At 39.3% G+C, this 20,467-nt stretch overlaps 1 pseudogene; it reads left to right on the forward strand.

The window, feature by feature from the left end:
* The first annotated feature begins 14,073 nt into the window (after positions 1-14,073).
* Positions 14,074-19,408, forward strand: LOC149113537 (uncharacterized; annotated as a pseudogene).
* Positions 19,409-20,467: the final 1,059 nt, after the last annotated feature.

Consider the following 20,467-nt stretch of genomic DNA (forward strand, 5'->3'; position numbering starts at 1 on the left):
ACAACGCAGAAACTCTGCTGTTTAATTTACTTACGACAACTCAGCTGAGACGTATCAAAAGGTACCACTGGTTGCGTGTCCGTATGTTGAATACAGTTTTCTAAAAGCTAGTGCCAGGAGTAAACAAGCCAAGTAAAGTACATAGGATAATTGCTAGATAGACCTCCATTTAGATAGCTGCCTACACTGAGTGATTTACATTTTATTTCCTTTATGTGCCATTTTAAATTTTAAAGGCTGTATAAACAATGATTGAGCACATATCTAAAAAGGCGGAAAAATATGAAATACATGAGTTCATTCTTGCCAAAATGTCAGCTTAAAGTTTACAAAGTTTTAGCAGTGAAAGTGTATTGTTTAACTGAGTTCTAGTGTTTCGCTAAAAGTGCATCGTTATTATAAGTCGAGTGAGTGAGTAAACTATATAAACCAACAGTCTTCCTACTTTTCTCTTCCTACTTTCTTTTGAGGGTGAATCCAGAACAAGCAAGATGAACATCTTGGTAATTTTGCTGTTATCTGCGTTGACGTACTCCTCCACAAATGGTTTGTACATTGCTTAGTTTGTTTCTCTGTGTTCAGTTGCTCTCTGCCCCTATTTTAACAAATGAACAATCTGGTTTAAGGTCTCTCGGCATCCTTCCAGTATTGATCAAAAACAGGCAAATGCTCAATGATTCAGAATGTTCACCTTAACCTCCTAAGGAATAGCATCTTATTCAAACCACTGAGTCGCGGCAATAGTTTTATAGAATCTTTTCATTGCGCGCCTAATACAAAACGATTATGGGTGAAATTGGGTGAAATCAGTCGTTGGTCTCGTAACGATCCTTGTTTGTATTGTTTCCTCTCAAAAGTTAAGATAATTAAAATTAGCAATGCAATGCAATGAATTTATTTCCGTAAGTATTTTAAGGTGCGGCTATTTAAGCATGGAGCTATTTACAGTTTCCCGAATGTGTACGTCGTTATTTAGTTATTAGGCCTTTTTCTCGCCGCTACAGTAATTAGCCTTTCAGTTAAAAATGTATTGATAAAATCAAGTAAAAAAATAAACAAAAGAGCTATTAGTTTGTACTTTTTAAACAAGTCGACAAATGGCAGTTGTCTTTAGGAAACGAAATATTGTCAAGGATGAGGCCAAGAATATTTATTGTTTTTCTTCTCTGAGCAACCCAGCAAATGATAGAGTGGGTCATCAGGTAGCAAGCAGTGCACAACTGAAAACTCCAATAGACCTTTCCCGCATTCCAGTTCAGTGCGCTCGGACAATAGTTCCAGAACGAGATTAGGGTGGACATTTTCATACATTTGCTCTGTTCTTGTCCACCCTGACCTGAAAGGTCTATTAACAAAAATCTGATACAGAGGGCGCTTTCTATTGGACCGAAAATTCCGGTTTGAACTTCCCGAAATTTCCCGGGACGAATGGAACAGAATTTTCTGGCTGACTGCACCGGAGTGGAAAACGATAACCTCGTGATGCGTGCACAGCCCAAGCGACTTTCTTGCAGTTACCTGAGGCGAAATGGCGGGAAATGTGATGAAGTCACTTTATATGTTTTGGTTTTCAAAAGACGTTTCATAGCAAGGATGTTTTCTGCACTCCCAGCCTTTTCATTCCGCTGGGCTTTCGTTTGCTTTGTGCTTGTTTGGCTGTTTATTCTTTTACCGTTCATTCGGTTTACAGAGTTTAAAAATAAGTAAACCACAACGGCAACTAGTCCAATTATAGTTATAATTCTTTGTTCATTTTTTTGCCGTTCTTTATGTAAATAAATGAATAAAGAAAGAAAGAAAGAAAGAAAGAAAGAAAGAAAGAAGTGTAAATATGTCATTTGTTTACTTACGGAGCCCCAAGGAGTTCACAAGAACTCGTTCAGAAATGCATGCCCGCGCATTCTAGGATCGAATTGCAATTTGGAAATGTTGGTTTTTGAGGAAAAAACAGCAATATGGAATGATCACTTTCTGCGTATTCACGAGAACGTGAAGTATGACGGCCAATTTTTAAAATTTATTTTTCGAATTTTGACGCTGTCTTACATCTTCTGTTTGGATATTTCTGACAGTGATAGGCAAACTGAATGAATCTCAATTCTTGCGAGATTCTTCGGTTGAATATAAAGTCGTTATTTATTCGACGTTGTCTTTGGCGTTGTTGTCGTTGTTGCTCAAGCTCCCTCTTGTTGTTTGGACGGTGAGTGTCTGCACTTTCGACCTTACGTTTGTTCGGTTGGGTTGTGTTCGGACGTTAGTTGGGCTTTGAACTCGTTTGGCTGTTCATTTCTGCTCATTCATTTCATTAAGTTTATTATTGTTCGGGCAGGAGACATCAGTCTCGTATTTAAACTCCTATTAAAGTTGCGAAATGTGTTAAAACATAGCTCATTAGGGTAGAAGCTCCTTTGCTTCTTTGATATTTAAATAAAGGATGGCATCCCCACAGCGTTAAAACTTCGCTTTAAAACCAAGCGACAGATAAATAAATCTTCCCTGAAAACATCCACGCAACGCGCGAGTAGCATGCGTGGACGAACTGGGTACATTGTCTAAAAATAACTAATGAGGGATTACATGTACCTTGGGTGTAAGGCAAATATGGGGTATTCACTCTCTTACCTTGATCTTCTCTCGGTTCGTTTCATTCGCAATTTTTCCCTTTAAAATTGAAAATGGTTGACTCTCCAGAACACTGATACGTCACCGACCTCGTCACTTTTAGACCACAACGGCAGCGAAAACGTCGGAAAACAAATGGTTTAATGAGTGGTACAATGGCTCAGTCTTATCTCAAATTCGCTAGCAAATATGCGAATTAGCTAACAAATATGCGACATATAGTCTCTTAAACTACAAACTTCTCGGATGCCGACTTCTAGTGTCGCTAGGACACACTGAACAGTGGGGTCCTATTTGAACTTTTTTCCTGTTAAATTCACCGTACAATTGTAGAGCAAATCGATCTTTTCGCTGATTCAAATGACCTCAAAATCAAACTGTACACATGCGATCGTGTTGCGATGATTAAATCTACTATAAATAGACATATATAGCTCATCAGCTTAGTCGAGTGTCAAGGCGTATCAGCTTGAACAAGTCCAAAAATTTTTGCCTGTGGGCAAAATTTTAATGTTCGCATTGGATTTCAATTCGCGGAGTTCTAGCTAGTTCTCCTCGCTCCCGCTATGAGAGATTCGTCGTCCAATGCGACTTATGTTTCTTCACTGTTATTTGCGTAACATGGAGAGTTTCCATAAATTCAAGATATTCTCGCGGTGGAGTCCACTGACGCCCGCGGTTGAAACTTATAATCTGGTGTAATCCTGAGAAATTTTCATCCAGCAACTTCACCTCAATCATCAAAAACGTTCCCAATGCGTAATAAAAAAGCCAAAATTTGGTCTTATTTGCTGTTAACTGTTAATTCAAGATTAGAATTGTAATAGAAATGTCAAATGAACTATACCCAGAAAGCAAACAAAACAAGTTTCCATTTTTAGTGCGCAAATCGCAGTCATATAGACCTTGACCTCGAAATGTAAAACAAACATGTGCCTGCAATATTGACTAATACAGTGATTTCAGGAGCTTCATCTACTGGTCAGCAGAATTACTCCGAAAAGTTTACGGATGATGGAAGGACATCATTTGCATTTAATTAACATAATCTTCACCACAACTAAAACCCTGCAGATTGCTCACGCAATCTTGGGGTTAAAAACGGCTGTACCCTTAGGTCCAACATCATTGGTCAAAACGTGTTATTAGGCGAGACTATCTACACTATTATTGCTTGATTCGGGGAGGGTTGGAAATACTCTTTATAGTGAACTGTACAAGGAAGCTCCGCAGGCAAGAAGTGTCTTTTCCATAGCTGGTATTACATAAAAAGTTTGGATGTCATGACTAGCTAAAGCCGGAGTTTAGTAAAAGGATCTTTTAAAGTATATGGAACAGAAGCACCAAACAGGAGTGATTCATTTAAGTGTTTTAAAGGCTTACTGAAGTGAGCAGTATTGAGGAGGGATCCAGTGTGTCAAAGAAACACCATTTTCTATGACAGATGTAGGAAAGAGTTACCTTGTCTGTCAGAAATGATACAGGCAACGATTTAGTGAAGCCCCGTATAAAATTTTGTCAATATCTCTGCCTGGGTGTTATGCTACAGATCTCCTAGTGATATGTTTAACCTTCCTAAGTGCTTTACAACAGAACAGAGCACAGTCGAGGTTTCTTTATTTGTTTTATGATAAAGAATCGGATAATTTCCCCACGCATTCGGCTGAATTTTCGAACCAAACTTTATTTTCCAAACGAGCAAAAGTGGCGTCAGCCGTGCACTGTTCTCTGATAAAGCACGCTAAAATAAGCCAATCACAATCCTTGTTAGAATTGCTCAAATAATTTGATTGGCTAACGAAGCGACAGCTGTCAATCACAAACTGGACTTCAGCTAAGCTTTCAGTTTCGAGTAGTTTGAGCGGCTTTCGAGAGAAGAACGATGCCTTCAAAGTTCGCTTTTAAGTTAATTTTTAAATACGGATCTAACGGCAGGTAAAGGTTGATACAATGTAGTCCAGAGGAATCCGGCCGCATTGTGGCCATCGAAAACATGCATTTTTCCTTTGGAATTACGAAACACGGAGCTCAAAGCTTGCGGATAAAAGTGCGAAATGCCGAGTTGAATTTAAAAGGAGCTATACAGTTATTTACGGCTTGTAGCCGCATGCAGCAAGATTGCCCGAACTAGCGTAAAAGTTAGAAAGACTAAACGGCTCCCACTGGTTCTACTCCGAGCACAGAAGAGAATATCGGAGCAAGCTTTGCACTGACCACTCGTCGGTTCACTTTGCTGAGATGACCGGAGAACGTGCGTTATTACACTACATGTAAGTGTTGTTTGCGCAATTGAGCATTTTTACAAAAATTAAGCTTCTCATGTTTTGTGTCGCTGCTTTACTTCTTAAGTATAATTTCTGCCTTCGTAACAAATATAATGTCTTTTATCGAAGCACTGTTTAGGTTGAGAATCTGTTTATTTCGCTACGCGTTTCGTCGGCGGGAATCTAGCAAAACTTGTTATTTTAGTACAGTTTTAACACTACTGTTGCTAACAATGGTCTCTGTGAGCCTTATTTACTGCAGACAAATAGCTTGTTTCCATTGCGTTTATCTGAGTCACAGGGGATGTTTAATTTGGGTCAAATTCGTCAAAATTCCGAAGCAAAAATTTGAAAGTCAACTTACCGTCATCAACCCGTGGTCTGTTCTCTGATAAAGCACGCTATTTCAGCCAATCAGAGTGCGCGTTAGATCGAAACTTTATTATAAAACCTTATAATGGCAGATATCAAATTATTGAAAACTGGATCATTGGATAATGCAATTCGAGAGGTTTCATGGTATATGAGCCATTATACCATGCTCTGCAAATATGGGAAACGTACGCGCGATTTTCTGAGACGTTATTTTTATTTTAGTTTAGTTTTCTATGTTTGGAGGCGTTGTTATTAAAACAATTATTCCACTCGTGTTTGTTGGATATGAGATGATTGTAGCCAACTCGGCGCTACGCGCCTCATTGGCTCTCTACCATCTCATATCTAACGCTTGGTCGTGGAATAATTGTTAATTACACCAAAAGGGGGTATAGACAGGATTTTAATCCATGCAAGGACATTTTAATACAATAAATCACATCAAACTTCACCTGTTCGTCCACGGATAGTATATCTGCAGTCAATTCACAGCCAGGAAATAAAATGTCAGCCTGCAGATATCTTCGTGATGGAAGAACAAGCCATCCTCGACATCGTGACCGTGTTAGTTCATCTTGACGTCACTGAAAGGGATTGGTATATCCTCCAACACTTTTGTTGGCATTGTTTTGTGTCACCCAGACCTATTGAAAACGAGTAAGCTTTTATAGGCTACCTTCTTACTTTATTAAGCGACATGGCACAAATGGGTAATAGCTTAACTTGCCAGTAGGTAATACCCAGAACAGGATATTACTGAAAAGTATATTAACCTACATTGCCGGCGGATTCTTTGAAATTTCGTCATTTCAAAATCTTCCTTCAGTATACCTACCTATCACCCTTTTTTTGTTATTTTAACTTCTTTCATTTTCACGTATGCTGCCACCGTCACGTTAATGTTATTTTTGTTAACGATTTGATTTAGTAAAAGCTGAGCGACTTTTGAGACACTGTGTGAGGAAGTATCTTCATCAACTAAAGGGAACTTGCCACTGTTTCGCACCAAGCACTGTACAGGAGGCAACAATTTTGTACTGTATATGCAGTCACCTTGTATCTTATTTCATGCCAACATGGCGAAACGTATGTTAAATCGTATCTTGCTATAAAATCCTCCGACGTTTTCATGTGAGAGTTTCCCTCCCGGGGTTCCCTCCAGGACTTTCTCGTCGAGATCCACCCCTCTTTAAATGTAACTTTCCAATGATTTCCTTCTTCAGGAGATTGCAACTTTTTCATTGCTTCATCGATGCTCCACTCTTCACCTTCAACTTCCTCTATGGAGAGAGTGGCCAAAGTGGGGTACCAATCACGCATCACGCTGATTTTAATTTTTCTATTAAATCACGCATCACGGATAATTTTATTCCCCAATCACGCGTCACGTAAAAAGAAGTTAGTATATTGCAAATTTTACTTTGTCGACCCCAAAAGCGTCGTTAAAAGAAGAACTTTGCCGATTTAACCACTAAAATGCATCGACAAATATGTGATCTCTCGAACGGCTGAACGCACGGCAAGTGAACTAGCCTGCGAACAGGCTCCCAGCGAAGGCGGGAAAAAAAATCTGGCGGGGATGGAAAAAAAAATTCGGCGAGCGAAGCAAGCCGTTAACCGCGAGAAAAAGAATTCCGGGAATTGCGCTTCCCCTTGTCACCATTCCGCTCTCGTCTCACCACTAAACCTATTAATCCAACTGGGAGCCTGTTCGAAGGCTACACGTGAACGGATAATTTGAATGATAGTCAATCGATTTACTTGTTCCAAGATATCTTAAGACCAGCGTACATCTCATCAATCCCCCACATATACCTACACAGCCAACCATCTCATCAATCCCTTCACAGTTTGCATTTTATTAAATCGTTTCTAGAGTCATTACTCATTATATTCAGTGGTTATCAACTCATGTAGAACCAAGTGGTGTTGAGAAAGTACGACTGTGTCGGTGTGGCTATGGGCTTTCCGTTAGGCCCTGTTTTGGCCAGTATTTTTCCATTTTGAAGAGAAATGGCTCCTTAACAACAACGCTCGCCGTTCTATTTAGTTTCCATACGTTGACCATACCTCAGAAAACACAGCAACTCAGTTTCTACACTACCTCAATAACTGTCACGTAAATATCAAATTCACCGTTGAATTTGAAGAAAACAGTACAATTCCTTTCCTGGACATTCTCATCAAATGCTACAGTCATACTCTCTCAACATCTATTTACCGAAAGAAGACCTTTACCGGCCCGTACAAAAAATAGGACGCCTTCACACCTAGGAAATACAAAGTGAACCACATCTTCACGCTCACTTTTTGCGGTTTCCGCATCTGTTCGTTACCTTCTCTTTTGCGCCCTTGTTTGAATGAACTGAGGAAGTTGTTGTTACGAAACGGTTACCCTACTGGTGCTGGTGTTACAACAATAATGATGTTCTGAACAGGCAGCGAAACAGACCGAGGGATCCAACCACCACAGTCCCCAGAAAGGAAATAGTCTTAGGCTAAGTAGGTTCTTATCAGGTTCTTAATTTCTATGAAGGAGATATAGTTGTTAATTACCAGAAAAATAAATAAACTTGGGTTTGATCCTTGAATATAAAGTATTTATTCACAAGAGCATTATGGTAGGCCTACCACAACTGATTAAAAAAATGTATATGTAGTGTTGCCTCTAGAACAAGAGTTCATAATTTTACTTAAGCCCATGTCACATATAAGAATCTGCTTGATCTTGCTTGGCTAAGCAGGTTTTTACATTTTCGGGTTTTAAAATGGCAAATTTCTGCCAGCGGGTTCTTAAATCACTAGCTTTTTTATTTTCACGCGGGTTTTTACTGTAGTCAGGTCTACAATGATGCCAATCGCTGTTACGCTAAGTGTTCGAACGACAGCAATGTTAAGATTGCAACTCTGATGAAGGTGGAGTAAAGCCACTGAAAATTCAGACCAGGAAAAAGAGAGTCGGATTACAAAACCTCAGCAATGTCTATCATCGATCGCGATCATTTAAATCTAATCTAGACGACAAATACAGAAATTGATTTTTATATCGCAGAAAACGAAGTGTTTTTTACCCTTTTTAAATTAACAATGGTACGCAGTCATTTAATATTGAAAGCTCGTTGGCTAGTAAATCAACTCAATATTTTCGCAAAAGTCGTATTTTCAGTCAGAAAGTTAGGACTTTTTCACCCCTGCTGTGCACCTACTGCTTTGAATGACGGTTATCTCTTTTTTTGTCAAGTTGCATACTTGTGCTATACCGTATGAATTTATGGTCATGCAAATGAAGCTGCTTGTTCTCTAGGCAGTGGTACGATTAAAGGCACAACAGTAACTATCACAGAAGTATACCATACCGTACACCACTAGTATGCAATGAGAAATTTTGGAGAACTATATATAATATATACAGTATGCTTGACTACAAAAATGCACAATCCAGAGATGTATTTGGCTGAATACACAGCGTACCAAGCCACACGTTTTCGTTGTTCACATGAAATCACCTTGGGGTATCGACTAACACTGTGTAATGAAGCAAACGTTAATGGAATTATTCAGAAGAAGGACTTTTTCATAAGGAATTACATAATTCATCATATCATCGAGCGAAGATACTGTTGTCTTGATTTTCATTTCCGTTAGCATTAGGGTTAACCTTCACTGCTTCGGTTAACAAAGACTTGATATATGACATCAAAAGCGCAGTCATTTTCACGACGATATATAAGAGCTTATTAGATTTGACTCATTGGTTCAATGACTGATTTGTCGATCAGTCATTGAACCAATTTAATTTGGCTAAGTAGATTTAAATTAAACTGGGCATCGCATCCTGGTTTTTTATCAATCAGTCTAATAAGTCAGTCTAAGTTTTTTTTTTGTTACACAAAGAGTTAAAAATGGAGCAGAGATCCATCCTTTCTCATAAGTTATTGTATTTAATATCTTATGTAAATCTCTACAATAACTTATATAATTTATATCCTTCATTTCGTTAGCGTTAACTTTCATATTAAGAAAGAGTCACACTAGAAAGTTTATTGAGTAACCTTGAGTACAACCAGTGAACGCACCAAGTATTTCTGACATTTCGGTAATGTCCTTGTCTCGATTCCCCTGAAAAGTCAACGCGTGTCCAAGTGCTTTTAAAATGGTCAGCTCTTAAGAGGCCCTGCGCCTAAGAAACGACCGATGATTTCCGGCTAAAAAATAAAATCGGCCGATTTTTATCTCCCAAGTAGAGGTTACCGAATACTATTTAAAAATGAATTTCTTTTGTTTCGGTTTCGCTTTAAACCATAAATATTGAGCTGCAAACTTTTTCCGTCTGATAGCAGCAAAATCAAGCCGAAAATAAGCCCCCGCAAAAAACTGTTCAGAAATTACTATCGCAACGCAAAATAATGAGAAAACTACACAGTGTTGAAGAAAAAGGCCTTTTAATGCAATATCATTCGATAAACATCAAAAAACTGCCGAAGCGATTAACAAGTAAAATTTCAAATATTGCATACTAAATTAGTTGGAGCGTTGGAGCTGATTTTAGAATAATTATTTCTCAAAAGTTCAACGCTTTTGAAAGCAATCACAGTAATGAATTAGAGATTGGAGGGATACACATCACGTTTCTGGAAAAACATTTTTCGGCCAAAGTATATTGACCTTGTACAAAGCGTTCAAAGTTACCGTGTTTACCGTTATCCTGCTACTTCGGCGAAACACTTCTCTTTTGCCAATACGACCATGGATAGCGTGGTAAACGCCACTTTAAACCTTGCTAGGCCTTCAAAGACCATCCTGAGTAGAAGGATGTATAATGAAAGAGAAAGGAAGATGAAAATACGCAGAAAAAGAAAATAACTCGAAATTACCATCTGTAACGAAAGTTGAATCTGGAAAATGTCGTGGCGTGACAGCGGCCATTGACGTCATTTGTCACGTCAAGTCGCAACAGCGTGGGAAAACGAGTCTGCAATGTCCTTCGTGCAGTCAGCGGCTAGGTATCCAGTCGTGACCCCATAACTCAGATCACGCTGCAGCCAAAACGGTGTGGCGGTTGGGGAAGTTTTTCTTTCTGAGTGACCATCATTTGTGAAGAATAACATAACATTGTTCCACTAAACGTTTTCTGGCCGGGTAAAATTGTTTTCCTACTTGTGCATTCGTTTGGATTCCGCCGCTATTTATACAAATGACGTCCATGGCCGCTGTCACGCCACGACATTTTCCAGATTCAACTTTCGTTAGCAGATGGTAATTTCGAGTTATTTTCTTTTTCTGCGTATTTTTCATCTTCCTTTCTCTTTTAATTCTTCGTCCTTCTATTTAGGATGGTCTTTGAATGCCTAGCAAGGTTTAAAGTGGCGTTTAACACGCTACCCACGGCCGTATTGGCAAAAGAGAAGTGTTTCGTCGAAGTAGCAGGATAACGGTAAACACGGTAACTTTGAACGCTTTGTACAAGGTCAATATACTTTGGCCGAAAAATGTTTTTCCAGAAACGTAATGTATATCTCTCCAATGTCTGATTCATCACTGTGATTGCTTTCAAAAGCGTTGAACTTTTGAGAAATAATTATTTTAAAATCAGCTCCTACGTTCCAACTAATTTAGTATGCAATATTTGAAACTTTATTTTTTAATCGCTTCGGCAGTTTTTTGATGTTTATCGAATGATATTGCATTGAAAGGCCTTTTTCTTCAACATTGTAGTTTTCTCATTATTTTGCGTTGCGATAGTAATTTCTGAACAGTTTTTTGCGGGGGCTTATTTTCGGCCTGATTTTGCTGTTATCAGACGGAAAAAGTTTGCGGCTCGATATTTTTGGTTTAAAGGGAAATTTCTAGAGGATGCTTGGGAATTAAATTGCGGGGTCACCTAGAGAAATGAATTACAGTGAGATGTTTTAAACAGTATTTCAAAAACATACCGTGCTGTGAGTAGATTGTTAGTAAATCATTTTCGCACTTATTGCCTGAACTTTGAGCGGAATCCGTCTTAATTATTGTATCTTTTATCATTGCAACTTTTGAATTAAATTTTCATCAAATTAATAAAGTTATTAATGCTATTATTACTATCATTCTAAGAGAGACTCGCAAAATGGCCCCCAAAATGCGGTTACTTTCACGACTTAACTGCTTTGCACATGGCTGGTTAAAATTATAGTAAATTTATCGTGTAGCCCAGAGGAAAAAAGATAATTTCATGATCGTACAGTACAAACAGTGAACACCAAAAGTATTTCTGCAATGTTGAATGTCCTTGGCTGTTGATTAAAAGCAGCTCTAGCTATTCGAAATATCGCCTGGAGAGGTACATGTAGGTCTAGAGTGAAACTATTTATCAACAAAATTACTCTAAGCTCGTTAGCTTTCACATCCGTTTTTAGGAGGTGCCAAATTACAACGCATGACTTTAAAATATCCCACATAGGATTGCTTCGTGTTGACAGAGGTTTTTTTACACTGAATACATAATTTCATGTAGTACGAAGGCAGCCTTATCGTCGTTCCACAAGATCTGCCTGTTTCAGAGACATAATCAGTCAATCAATTAATCATAATCTCTAGTTAGCTTACCGGTTGATTTAAATCAAACAAGGAGTCATATCCTAGGTTTGCTATCAATCGTGTTCATTTTTTCAAGCTAAAATTGGAAAAAAAGGTCGGCGTTTTGTTTTAGAAATTGGAGCAGAGTTCAGGATCATTCAATAACTTATGTAATTCTCTGCAATAACATATATAACTTCTATTATTCATTACGTTACTGTTAACCCGCAATGTTTCGGTTAAGAAAGAGTCAAACTGATGTCATCAAAAGCGCAGTCATTTTTACGGCTACACTGCTCTGCACATAGCTGTGGAACACAAGGTAGTTCAGTGTCTTTGGCTCGCGATTCCCTGAAAAGTGAACGCGAAGTCAACACGTGTCAGAGTACTTGTAAAATGGTAGGCCAAACTATTTTTGGCAAGGGTAATCACATGAGTCGTCGATAACTTTATATTATGTAACAGGAGCAAATCAATCGGTTAGCTAAACATCTGACGAAAGTAATTGACTTAACTTATTAAAAATTCTGTTTCGTTCTTCGACGCAGCTGTTCGTGGGAGAATCTAAACTACTTCGTTAGGGCGGAAGTGAACACGAAGGGGTGATTCCTCAAATATGTGATTATAGCAGTTTAAAAGTGTAGTAAATTACAGTGTCGACTGATAAATGGTGCCTCTTTGCTATTTTTCTGCACTTAAGCATGAGATTGTTGTCATCACGCATATACCTCAACGAAGAGTTATTTCATATCATCTTCTTTGATAACACATATTGCCGTTAATCCAGGACCATCCGGATTAATTTCAAGTGCTGCAAGTATGATCATTTCCGTTTTGAAAATGAATTTACTGTTGACAAACGCCTACTCTTATGTCTCATACTGTGAATGAAAATGACCAGAAAAAAGTCATATCTTTCTAATACAGCCGTTGACAAATTAGGAAGTTGAAATTTCAGTGACAACACACTAGGCAATGCTTGAGCAGGTAACACATTGACGTTTGTCAACAGCATTTCGTTTGTCAACAGCAAATTCATTCTCAGAACGGAACTGATCATCATGCTGACCTTGTTCAATAAGATTCCCGGTAAACGGCGTGTGGGAAGGATAATAACAAGCTTACGAAACTTGATTTCTGTTTATTATTTGTTTACCATTATCTACATCATCACAAGGTAAATCGGACGAATCTTGACTGGGTTGAATTTCCTATAAAAGTAAATTCCAACTTAAGAATAGAATATCAAGTTTGTGGTATTCTGTTATGATGCTTTTTCGCATTTTCTGTCCCGTTAATGCTTTTAAAAGATATTAGATTAATAAAAGCATATGTAATTTTAAAGAAAAGTGTGATATACTGCGGCTTGCAGCAGTTGTCATCAGTGACACGTGCTGTGATTCGTAATGGAGTGATCGTTTTTTTTATTGTAGAGTAATGCATAAATTTAAATAACTTATGTAGACTAAAGATAATTGGAAGAGGGGCGTGACGGGGTAAAATGGGAACTGGGCTTTGCCCTTTTTTGGGTTGGGAATATGGGATTTACTGCACTGGGACTGGGATTCAGCCACTGGGAATGGGATGAACAATTTCGAAAACGGGAAAGGGATTTTTATTCTTAGCGCTCTCTGACCCTATTTTTTGACACCACTGCTTAATTGACCCTATTCTTTCGAATAAAGAATTAAAATTCAGCATCATTAGACCTCAGTAGACACATAGAATCATTATATTTTTTTATTTCCGCGTTCTAGCTATCAGGCTCCACACAGTCTTAATAAAGACTTTTAGATTCACGTTTCCCGGGAACGGCTAACCGCTAGGGATTACGTGACCAGAGCCAGACGTCACGTTTGAGGTTTTCCACTCGCGTTTTGAACGTCAAGAAGTAGGTTTTCACGTAAGTCATTTACTACAAGCTTTATTGCCTTGAATTGTATTTTATGCCACGTACAAATGCTGAAATTGAATAAAGTGACCCTTTTTACAAATCGGATGAATGCTTCAGGCAAATAAGCAATTACCTAGCCTTTTGTTGTTATTTGAAGAAAGGCACTCATCCTAAGTGGAAATCCAATATGGCGGCGGCTTAAATCGAATGTGTGTTTTATGATGCTTTAGTTCTTTAGAAAACTACACATGCTAGAAAACATTTTTTTTCAAATTCCGCGTTATTTTGACAATTTCTACTGTATTGACAAGATGATTTTCTATTGGCTCGAATTGACTTCAATTTAAATCAGGTTCCGTCCGAATGGCGAACGGCAAACGTCTAACCTCAAACCGCAGTTTGACGTTTGCGGTAAACGTGGATGCCAGTTTTCCTGGTCAGCGGTTTGATGCTGATGGAATGATATGTGCATGTTTCCACTTGGCGGGAACGTGACGAGTACAGCAGCAGCGAAAGTGGAGACAGTGAGTCTGACGAGGATTGTGCAGATGATACAAGTGGTTTAGATATGGTTATGCCAACAAGGGCTGGAAGACAAAGACTGCTCACCAGAAGAATGAGAGATTTTCTTCAGTCACAGCAAAAGGCTAGGTAATTGCTTATTTGCCTGAAACATTCATCCGATTTGTAGAAAAAGGGTCACTTTATTCGATTTCAGCATTTGTGAATCCAAACGACGTCAGTCCGTCAGTCCTTAATTAATTATACACATTAGTCTGCAAGCAATCACTGGGAATGGGATTTTAAATTTGTTAACTGGGATTTGGACCAAATTTAAGCTGGGAACTAAGATTTGGCAAAAATTTGGGCTGGGAACTGGGATTTGGTACCCCCCTTCATGATCCTCTTAGAAGGAAAAACAATGAGATCAACTCAAAAATGTTGTAAAACCACTCTACTGTTTGAATTTCATGAGAATTTCACGTGTTTACACTTAAATCAATAACAAAGCGAGATATTTTAAACGTAAATTCCTCATTTGAAGAGTATTTAGTCGCTTTCGAATCCGCCCTTTGAAAGTGAAAGTGCTTAATCTGGCGAAATTCGTCATGTAAGCCACATGCAAGTTTCCTACCCCTAAAATGGGTAATTTCATGGAGTGTCTGCATTGTCACGTAATAAATAAAAAATAAAATCAAAACCCACTCAGTGGATAAAGTGAATGAATTGTGATATTATAGGTGATGGATAAAGAGGACAGTTATGACAGTTCAACGTGTGTGTGTTGTCCCAAAGTTGAGATATTTGTCGAAATGTTCCGCGCAAAACTATAGAGCCTAGTATGGAGTCGCCATGTTGGAGGACCACCTTAGTCCTCCTGATGGCAAACGAAAAATAGTGTAAACATCTGGAACTTACTTTGGTTATCTAGACAACTGATTATCTGAACCGTACCAAGAAACATTTACAAAAGTACTTTTCCTAATACTTTAACTCCTAAAATGGCTAAAAATCACGAGAGAAGTGTATATTTTTCGACAAACGCGATCTTAGCTTCATGTCACCACAGGTCGGGGCAAGCTCACGATGCGAGGAGTTATTATTATTATTATTATTATTATTATTATTATTATTGTTTTTTTAATCTTTATGCCAACGTTAAGGCGTGAAACGTGACACATTTACCGCCGACATCTACTATTGCATAACCGCCGAGTTTGGTTACGCGAAACATGACCTTCGCCTTGCAGCATATGATGGTGTTGTGCTACAAGGGTTTCAATTTATTAAGGTTTGTATGGGGAAGAACGGTAATCGACATTACAGCTGAAATTTTGACATTTTTGCAATAAAAATAACTTACCTCAATGCCTTGTTATCTTTTCTATTGTCATCTCGCCTCTCAGCTCGATCCGTTCAGACTCTTAAAATTTGAGCCCCAGATTAAGTTGAGAGCAAGAATGTGCTTGTGCAGCCTTTTAGCCAGCTTCTTCAAACTGGCTGGAACTGGAAATTCGATTATAACACACTACGTTATGATATCCTAGAACAAAATAACTGTTTTTCTGGCACCAAAACGGATGTTTCGGTAGGTTTTGTAGCTTTTTGTGGAATTCAGACAATTTAGGAGAAGTTAGGATCAAGTTTTTCTCGGAAATTTGCCCGGGGGGTACGCCTTTTCACCCTTTTCAAAGGGCATGGTTTTTCAGCCGTTTTGGTCTTAAATAGGGTATCGATTTTAGCTGATTTTGGCTATTTTGGTCTTAAATAGGGCATGGTTTTTGCACTCTAGCCTTGATATGGGTATGTTTTTTAAGAAGAAGCCACTTTTTCATCATTATCGAAAAGAAAATCAACAAAAGCCCTTCACAAATTATGTTTTTGGTAATTCAACATTGGTCTGAACTAGGGAACTAATTATAACGCAGGTCTGAAACAGAGTTTTGATGTAAGGGTCAGGTCCAAAATAGGGTAGGGAATATCGCAGATTTTGGTCATAAATAGGGTAAGGGTTTTGGGAAGCGGGCTGCACACCCCCATCCAATTTTTCTGGGAGTACCCCACCCCCCCGGGGGGAATTTGTAAGTTGCTTCATTGAAATTCAGTATCAATTGACAATTAATAAAAACAGGTAAACGAACGAATCAGGAATTGGAGACCCTTAGCCTTCCAAAAAATCGAGACTCCGAGACAGCTTCGTATAAAAATCGAGACCGCGAGACGCACATAACCGCTAAAAAATGAGAATGCGAGACCCGTGAAATTCGACTAAAATTTTGCGAGACCCAGAGTTTTTGAAGGACCATTCGCCACCCCTTCAACATTGTCAGTCGAAAAGATCTGTTGTTCCTTACAGCTGTCTTCATCGAGTAATCATATTTCGCAATCGTACGTGACAATGTAATTCTCCCGCCATTTCTCTGAGCTAGAGATTGGATCCGCGAGGAAACACATCGATGCGTATTTGAATTATTATGGCTCTCAGGGCCAATCAGGGAATAGGATTAAAATAAACAACCGTATTATCAGTTAGATACAAAACTACAACGTAGCTGCATTGCAGCAACTGAACTTGTTTCAGCTTCAACCGCAGCAAACGTATAAACTAGTTCTACAATGTCCGTATCACACAGAAGTTCTGGCGACTGCAGGAAGTGAGGAAAACAATATCCCAACGAAAAAAGCAGCGAAAAGGAAAACAGTTAAGACGAATCATTTCCTCATAAAGAAGAGCAATACTTGGCAAATTTGTAGAAAGACAACTTTGACCAACCCTGGTAAATTGATCTTGGTATCTAGTTACATGTTACTTATTTGGCACGTGCGGGAAACATTTAGCATTCTTGTAAGTGCTAACAGCATTGCAAAAATTCAAACATTGGTGATAACAATATTTTCAATTTTCCTGCAAACAGGAAACGCTAGTTTTCGTCGTAGTGCTAACAAGACTTAAAGAACATAGTAAAAACGTTAAAACAGCGGCCAAAGGCTCCAGAATTGCGAGGCATGCATGGTCTCATGGTTATGTGGTGAATGTACACCTTGACGACCCCAGTGGGGACAAAAACTCTTGCTCACTTACAAGACAATACAGAATTCCGTTTTAACAAACATTTTAAAGTTAATTTTTACATACTATTCAGTGTATTCTTTTCTATCACACTATAGAATTTTCATCCTCTCTTTTATCATTTGACTGTTTAAGACTGCAGTTTAGAAGGTGGAAAGTGATCTTTTAATCGGCATTACATATACTTTAGTTCGCTGGTCTGTCGATCTGACCCGATCAGCCACTAGCCGTCGAGGCGTTCAGCACGGAAGAAAATGAGACAATAAAATGAGTTAACCTTTCTTTGCCAGATATCCTCCGTTCGAAAGTATCATTTGTCAACATGACAATCGCAGCCACTTAACTACGTAAATCAAACACACAAACATCAAGAAAGCTCCATACAAAAAAGCAAAGGATGCAATTAACAGTCTTTTTCTTCTCCCTCAATTAAAGGCGACGAAAGGAGGCTCTAGTGGCAACGATGTAGTATATTAGGACAGCGGTTGTACACGTCAAAGTATACATCCGTGAGAGTGCAAACGCGGGAAGAGAGTGTTGAAACGTATACTGTGTGTACTGTTGTCTTTCGCCTTCGTGGCTGCCTTTTGCGGTTTACTTTTGCTGTTCGACACTACAAATTGGCGATGAGGATGTCGAATTCAGTAGAAAGAGCGCTTCCGCCTTTAGATTTAACAGGTTCTTCCTCTCAGGTCGCAGAACGATGGCGACAGTGGAAACGATCGTATCAGTATTACATCGATGGCAAGGGAATCACGAATCCTTCCACGAAAAAGGCTCAGTTACTTCATTTAGCGGGTATGGAAGTACAAGATATTTACGAAGATCTTCCAGATCCTGGACCACTGAATGCTGACCAGGATAATGAGTATGTGGTGTCTGCGAAAGTTGGATGCTCATTTCCGAGCCGAGGAAAATGTACCGTACGAGCTTCATGTCTTTCGTCAACTTACGCCGACAAAGGGAGAGACCGCTGACAAGTTCATGATTCGTTTACGTAAACAAGCTCGTCATTGTAATTTTGGTACAACTTTGGAGGAAAATTTGCGGGACCAATTGATTGAAGAGTTGCCTGATGTTGAGCTAAAGAAGAAGCTATTGGAAGTCAACAACATTACTCTGGAAGCTGCAATGGATAAAGTTCGAAAGTGGGAAGCCTCACGCGAGCAGGCAAGTCAAATGGTCACGCCAAGCCAAGAACCTGGAGCAGGCGCTAATGTAGTTGAAGAAAGTCCTGGGCGTAGAACCAAAGGAAAAAGTGTTTGTTTCAACTGTAGTAAAGAAGGTCACTTTGCTCAGAGTAAAAGTTGTCCTATCCCGAGGTCGCAAGTGCAGCAAGTGTGGTAAATATGGTCATTATGCTAGCTGTTGCAAAGGGGGAAGGAACTTTAAGTCTGGAAAACAAGGCACCACCCAACAACGGGGAGGCAGACAGCAGCGCCATGGTAAGGGGAGACAGGCCAATCAAGTTGAGGATCGTTGTAATCAATCAGGTGAGGATGACACATTTGCTTTTACTAAAGAGGAACAGACATGTGCCATGTCAAATTACGCTGAGCCAGTGATCTCAGTGAAGATTGGTGGAATCAGCAGAGATGTGTTAATTGATTCAGGTTCTGCAAGTAACCTTATCAGTGAAGATACACTGCAGGAACTAAAGTAACAGGGGCTCAAGATTGAATTAAAACCTTGCACGAAGAGATTGTATGCTTATGGGGGTCGAGAGCTTGGAGTTGAAGGCCAGTTTCAGTCAGAAGTTTCCGTATCGAAAGCAAAGTTTTGGCAAATTTCATTATTGTTGAATCCGGGCGTTGTTTGCTGGGATATTCGACTGCCACAGATCTTGGAATCGTTCGCGTCGACCCCACGGGAACTCTCGGGACAGCAGACTGTAACGCTGTTGATGATACCTTTGTGGGAGAACTCAAAGCAAAATACTCCAGTGTGTTCAAGGGAATTGGAAAGCTTAAAGATTATCAGTTGAAGTTACACGATGATCCCAATGTAACTCCAGTCGTTCAGAAAATGCGACGAGTACCTTTTTCTGTAAAGGACAAAGTAACGGCCAAGGTTAATGAACTCCTTGACAAGGACATAATTGAGAAAGTCAAGGGGCCTACGGTGTGAGTAAGCCCAGTGGTTGTCGCTCCTAAACCGTCAGGGGACATAAGGTTATGTGTCGATATGCGGAGAGCCAACGTGGCCATTATCCGGGAAAGACTGCCCATACCAACCATAGATGAAGTCCTTGAAAGCCTTAATGGGAGTGGCATTTTCTCGAAGTTAGATTTAAGGTGGGGTTTTCACCAAATCGAGTTGGATCCTAAGTCAAGGGATATCACAGCTTTTGCCACGCATGATGGTATATTTCGCTACAAGCGTTTGAGTTTTGGTGTAAATGCCGCACCAGAGAAGTACCAGCATATCATCACCCAATCAATGGCAGGTCTAAAGGAGTGGCAAACATAGCAGATGAGGCTAACAAGTGTTCTCCAGAAGGTAATGGACCCATTAGATCCACAGCTACTTCTTCCCATGGCTGGTTGGGTAATGGTGCTGACTTCAATGGTGAGGATAGAACGTTCTTGGTAACCATCAGGCACCCGTAACACTCTGCACATCTTCTCTCCGCATCAAGATCCATAGCAGGCCACCAGACCCATTAGATCCACATTGCATTGTCATATTATTGTTCGCTGTTATTGCACAAGTGACATTGAAACGTTGTTTTATGAACTGAACTGCAAAGGCTATGTTTATGCCTAGTGTGACTTTTGTCTTGAACATTTGGATTTGAACTGAACTTTTACAATGTATAAACAAACTGGAAGTTTGTAATGTTTCTGTTTCTCGAGGTTAACTATCTAAGCGAAGAAAGAGAGGGAATGTAGTATATTAGGACAGCAAGTGGTACCTCGTCAAAAAATTGCCATTTCATGTCGAGGTATTCCGATTGGTAAAATCGCGAAATTGTGTGTTAAAAATCACAAGGACCCACAAGCGTACAACCCTTACTATTTTTACTGACGGGACGACTGCTCTTAAATCAACTCACCGAGGTTTTCATAATTTCCCTAAAAACATATTTCGCAGTTGTTTATAAACTTTGAATAAGGAGGACTCAAAAAAAAATATTAGGCTATCACCTTTCTGGACTGACGTTGGAGTTCGGCGCTGCACGAAAAT

This window comes from Orbicella faveolata, unplaced genomic scaffold (assembly GCF_042242905.1).
Source record: "Orbicella faveolata isolate gen_17 unplaced genomic scaffold, um_ofav_v1 contig_15, whole genome shotgun sequence".
Taxonomy (NCBI): domain Eukaryota; kingdom Metazoa; phylum Cnidaria; class Anthozoa; order Scleractinia; family Merulinidae; genus Orbicella; species Orbicella faveolata.